The sequence below is a fragment of the Pteropus alecto genome, unplaced genomic scaffold (assembly GCF_000325575.1).
Source record: "Pteropus alecto unplaced genomic scaffold, ASM32557v1 scaffold86, whole genome shotgun sequence".
Lineage (NCBI taxonomy): Eukaryota > Metazoa > Chordata > Mammalia > Chiroptera > Pteropodidae > Pteropus > Pteropus alecto.
This window is the reverse complement of record NW_006442109.1, coordinates 11,643,681-11,649,672: the sequence shown is the minus strand read 5'-3', so window position 1 is coordinate 11,649,672 and position 5,992 is coordinate 11,643,681. Positions and strand designations below refer to the sequence as shown.

Here is a 5,992-nt window from a genome sequence, read left to right as displayed (position 1 = left end):
TCCTTCTCCAATCTCATATTGAGCCTACATCCTTTCTGGTCCAATGCTGGACCCTAGGAGTCTCTCATTTTGTTTCCCCAGGTGGCCTTGGGCTGTTAGAAGGATAAACAGAGCAGGTATGAAGAAGAGCTGTTCACAAGGATAGGGTGGCCTGTTCTCTTTGCTCTCGTTGGCCACATCAATAGCCTATGGCCTCCCAAGTGGCAGAGAGAGTGGCTCCCCTGGCTTGATTCCCTGCCACAGGCCTCCTCTTGTAACCTGAACACAAAGATTAGTCTATGGCTTAGGGAGATGCTCAGGGCGTGAGCTTCCCCCTGGGGAGAGCGTCAAGTGTTTGTATAACATGCTCTATTCCCTCATGGCTCTGGCCTCTGCACACTATAATTTGGTATTTGGGTTTTTTGTTTGTTTGTTTTTCATTTTAAGCTACCTAGAGGTGACCAAGGCCTCTAGGATCTTAAAAACAACAACATCCCAAAATCCTAACTAGTCATGGTTTCCTTTCCAAGCCTTTTAATGAAATACACGTTTGTTCTTTGTTCCTAAAACTCCAGATACCTGAGGTACCAAACAAGTTCTCACCACATGAGACTATTACTAGTAAGCCGAGCCACTTGGCTAAGCTGTCCATAAGTGGACAGTTTCTAAAGTCGCTTTCACAGTCACCTCAAATATTCTGAGAGCAACAAGGCCCCAGACAGCTGAGCAGCTCCATGGCCTAAGGGAGCTAAGCAAAGTCTGAGGAAGTGAGGCCTCTAGGCCCATGTGTTCTCAAGAACACATGGCCCACCTTGGTGGCTTATCTAGGGCGAGGGTCTGGCTTGCCTGGTTCACCAAGCAATGCCCTTGGCTGTATTAGGGCCTAGAAACAACAGCCTAATTTAATCCAGTGCTCTAGCCCAGGTTCCTTGCTTCAGGTTCCTTGCATGCCTCCTCAGGGCCTAGGTTGCCTCTCCTTAGAAACAATGAAAGGAGACCAAGCAGCCACGAAGACAAGGAACGCCTCAGAGACTGGGACAGATGCTTTCGTCCAAGACTTCGATGCAGCAAAAACAAAGCAGCTTGACTGAGCAAGCAAAGAGCATAAGCCACTACAGAAGAGGAATGGTGGTGAGAGTGTCACCTAAGATTTCCACCCCGCAAGAAGCCCAGGGCAGGAAGATGTGGGGATGCTATCCCCTTGCCAGTTGAGACAGCACCAACCACCAAGGAAGCAGGGCCTCTCTCAGGGCATGTGCTAACTAAAGGGAGAGGGGAAGTCAGGGAGACTTTGGGGTACAAGGAGAGCTGTCGAGGCAACTGGAGAACTAGAGCCCGAAGAGAGAAGCCAAAGCCTGCATCACAGCAGAGCCTCTGGGATGTTGTAAAGAACAAGCATCAAGGATGGTACAGGGAGGGGCAGAGCCAGAGAAACTCATCTGTAGATTAAACAAAGAAATGGTTTGTTTCTGAACGGCCAACAAGACAAGCAGTTCCCACTGAAGAACAATGGGAGAGACAGGAGAAATGATGACAGGATGGTTGACAGAGATGGCCCACGAGAGCCACTGGATGGGAACCTAGTGAAGGAGCTCCTTAGCTGGCTGGTACAAGGGTGCACTCTGTACAGATAGATGTGTGGGAGCCATTCGCTCTCCATAAACTGCTCCAGTACATGTCAGGGTAAGCAGGGATGGCGCAATACGACACACACAAGGAAACTACACAGATACAGAAGAACTCGACTGTTGCATGCCTCGCCCAGGAAGGTACAGACCCCCAGAGAAGATATGCAACCTACTTGCCACAGGGGCATTGCTACCTGGTCTGGTTGGCTCAGGAGCTGCGTCTTCCACTGGCATCTTGTTGGACCGAGGGATGCTGGTTAACTGCTTTTGAGGTCTTCTGAAGCCTCAAGTGCAAACACAAAGTCCAGCAGGAGGAACAAGCACCTCATTGACACAGCTTGCAGTTCCTGGAACAGGTCTAGCATTTTCTAGGTCTATTTGCAATTCTGTTTCTTCAAACAGAATTTCAAATAAAAAGGAATACAATCCTTTTTTTTTCCCAAAATATTATTATAAAGTATGGACTATTTTGGTAGGTGACATAAAGCGATTTATGTATATATAGGTATACATCGTTAGCAGTCTCTGGTCTTGTAAAAGAGGCAGGGAGAGTTGGTAATCCAATTTCAAATGGTAAAAACTCTTATTGTTATGCTTAATACAAGTCATAGACTCGAATGACTGAAGCACTAGTCCTCTCTTTGGATGATGCTTCGGTAAAAAAAAGCAAGGAAGATGCCCTCAATAACCACAGAACGTAACTATCTTTAGAGGGTTTATTTACCTGGGGAGTTTCCTTTATTAACACTATAAAGAAATAACCCAATAAAGAAATCATTTCTACAAATAAATCTGCCAAAAAGATACCACCACATTACATGAGGGAACTGGTTTTCTAAAACCATGATAGAGACTGAGGGCTTTGCCTCTCATATTGCAGAAATGCCAGCCCAGAAGAGAGAGCCACAGTGCCCTGAGGGGCCTAAATCTTGGGGCGGTAGGTACAGGTTACGGTGCCAGCACGGGGTGCTTAGTCCTCTCAGCTCCCTTTCGTGGCCAGACTGTCTGTACCGAAAGCATGATGAGCGGCAGGGCTGGGCCTTTTATCTCTATCAGGTCAGAGCAATGGAAAACCGGTAGCATCTCTAGGCAACTCCCCTGTCCCCCAGACCTTCAAACCTTGGCAGCTAAGTTATAATCTTTAATTTTTCTTAAGCACATGGATTGATTTTTAGTGCTGCTAGCAATTCGATAACAAAACAAAAGAAGACTTAATAAAACTAAAGTTTGACAGTCGGTCAGGCTATATGTTCCGGTCATTCTGCAAAGAAGTCACTGGTGAGGGGAGGGGAAGGGAAGTGGGTCGGTTTCATTCTTTTAGACTTGTAATGAGCACCAGGCACAACACCAGGCACAAAAAGTGAGTAAAACGCTAATTGTCCCTGTCCTTAAGGGGCCTGTAGTGTGTGGATAACATAGACATTTTTTTTTTCTATATGGTAATAAACCTTTACCCTGTGGTGCACTAAGAACCATAAAAGAGATGAATATGTTGCTCTGGCCACACTGAAGGCCACACTGTAAGTCACCTTCAGGGCAATGGGGGGCATGTGATTGGAACTGGGTCTTGAAAGAATGTGGAAGAGGTGAGGGCCATCCCAGACAAAGGGAATAGTGTGGGCAAAATAGTGTGCATGCATGGAAGCTCCTGCCGTGTTCAGGGAGGCCTACAGGGTGCGGATGGGGGCCGAGATGAGACAATGCTGGAAAGATCAGCTGGGGCCGCCTCACAAAGGATGGTTCCAGCTTTCTGTCTGACCCGCTTTTCCCACGTTCCTTCCTAAACATGATCTGCTGTGTGCCAGAGACTTGGTGTCAGGAGCAAGAGAGCATCCATGGTAGGGCTTCTGGTCCCCACGGTGCTTCTCCTTCCTGGGGTGTGCTCAGGAAACACGTGGTGTGCTGAGTTTCATTCGATGAAGGACTTCTCTGCTTAGCACGTTAGATGATTACTCCTGACTATTCGGTGCCCTATATCCAGGGGGAATTGGACGGTAGGAATTCCTCTGGTCTTTCATTTGGATTCTTTGGAAGAATTGATACCTTTCCATCTGATAGATTTTATTTATAAATAGGAACTTTTAGAAACACAAGGTCAATAACCACAAAGCATACATTCTAGTCTCAAAAAATTAGATAATTAGCCATCTTAGCTTTGCAAGACTTTTTTCCATCTCTTTTCTACAGTTTTATAAAACTGCCCAGTTCCCTCCAGGTCAGGCAGATTCTAATTGTGCTACTCCACAGATTTTCTGGGAGTGAGAGCCCTACCCCTCTACTATCCAGCGCTCTTGTCTAAGTGTGCCTCAGCTGGCTGCGGGCTCTATGGCGGTGACAAGCAGTTGCTCAGAGCAAACCCACTAAAAACATGATTATAGAAACTTTTCGGCTTCCTCTCGTCCCTTAAGTTTCCCTTGCCCTGATGTGTTGAACATAGAGTCAGATAACATTAGTATTTAGGTCTGATGGATTCTTGCTTTATTACCCACCATCTGGACCCCGCGTTGGTGTCTTTGGCTAGAAAGAGGTCAACCTGAAGGAACCAGGAATTGGGCCCCTGGACTATAAATCTGCCTCTGCCTCTGTCATTTTTCCCCTTCCTCACATCAGTCATCTGACTTCTCAGGAGACCTAGAATGGTCCCAGGATGTGTTCCCCATCTCTGGGATCCCATCTTGAGGACAGTGAGTCTTGTTCCCTCTCTTCAGCTCGAGTTTTCCATGAGTACCACTCGGAAGAGACACTTTTTAAGAGCTAAAAAAAAGTGTCAGCCATGACTGTCACCTCTCCATAAAGAGTGTGCATTTTAACCAAAGGCAACAAGAAACATAACATGTATGAGATAAAAGCTCATACAAAAGAGAGAGAGAAGAAGAATGATAAGGGGATTCTGAAGAAAATTGCTACCTCAGAGGCATCTGGACCCCTGATAAGGGATTTGTAATCTTGGGGGTGAATAGTTCTCTCTCATCCATTTCTTTTAGGCTTGGACATATACCTAATTATATAAAAAGAATACATATTCAAGTTCTAAAGGAAGATGGGGACTAGAGTGTCTCTTGGGTTTGGTTGTTCTACCTTAGTAATCCCAACATTATTGTTTCAGGAGTAACCATTACCAGACTGAAAATGTCATATGCTGTAATAGAACGAAGACCAGGGCATGTGATATAAAACCCTAGAATCCTGTGATGTGAGTGGAAAAGTTAGTCTTGGCCTAGGAAAGTCATTGTACGAACCCTGGGGCAGTGGTTCTCAATCAGGGGCAATTTGGCCATGTATAGAAACATCTTTGGTGGTCACAAGTGGGGGGATGCCACTGGCATCTAGTGAGTAGAGGCCAAGGATGCTGCTAACACTACAATGCACAGGACAGCCCCGCACAAGAATTATCCAACCCCCAAATGTCAATACAAGGGGTGAGAAACCTTGCCTGAGGGCTCAATCGTAGTCAGACTATATACCTCTTAAGGACAGAAACCAGGTCCTATACTCCTTTTCTAAGCACAGTTGAGGGAAAAGCAGGGTCAAGTTAAATGAATCAGTCCCAATAGTTCCAATATGACTAAACCTCAGATCCTCCTCTCAAAGTCCATGCACTTTCTCTCCCAGAGGATTTCCTTAACATTACTTTTCACCAGGCAAAATTTTCCAGCACCATAGTTCCTGGTAACGTCCGAAGAATACCCTGAGTAAACCAGACCCAGTTACGAACATGCCTCAGTGGCAGACTGTACAAATAATTGAGTCCAAATTGCTCAGGGTTCACGCTGACAGACAGGCTCACCCCATACACCTGAAATGGCATGTCCCAGGCCTGCTTCAAGTTGGTGTGAGAGGGCCCTCGTAAGTGCAGGCACCCCTGGGGGTGGTGAGGTTTGGGGCTTTACTCCTTGCTGGCTGCCTCCTCATTGCTCCTAGGTAACAGCCCTGTTTGCTGCCTCCATCTTTTGGAAGTGAGACAGAGGAGAGAGTTCTGGCCAAGTTTCTATAATCAGCCTCCAAATGAACAGGTTTGCCTTGGACTGCCATGGACTCTCACTCTAAGGAGAGAGCTGAGCCCACCCTGGGCTCTTGAGAGCATCGGTTCTGGCTGAGCTGTGCAGGAGAGGCAGCGGCAAAGGTGCATTTGGGCTTTGATCTTGATGTCCCTAAGCCAGGAGGTGGTCTGTGGGCTTCTGCCTAGAGTCCCCTCAAGCTCCCTTAGCCAGACCGGGAGTGTCTACTGAAGCACTCTGCTGTACCCCTGAATGCACTGCCCACATTATTGCGCCAACTTAGACCTGAGCTGGTCTAAGAAGATGGCTAATTATTCCCAATGCCACAGTCCATCGTTACAAGTGGGGTTTACTTTGGGATGTCATATTCAAGTTCCTGCACGGTTT

At 46.7% G+C, this 5,992-nt stretch overlaps 1 protein-coding gene across 6 annotated transcripts in view; it reads right to left on the bottom strand.

The window, feature by feature from the left end:
* Positions 1-5,992, bottom strand: part of CA12 (carbonic anhydrase 12) — a 46,906-nt gene that overhangs the window by 3,565 nt on the left and 37,349 nt on the right. The window lies entirely within an intron of this gene.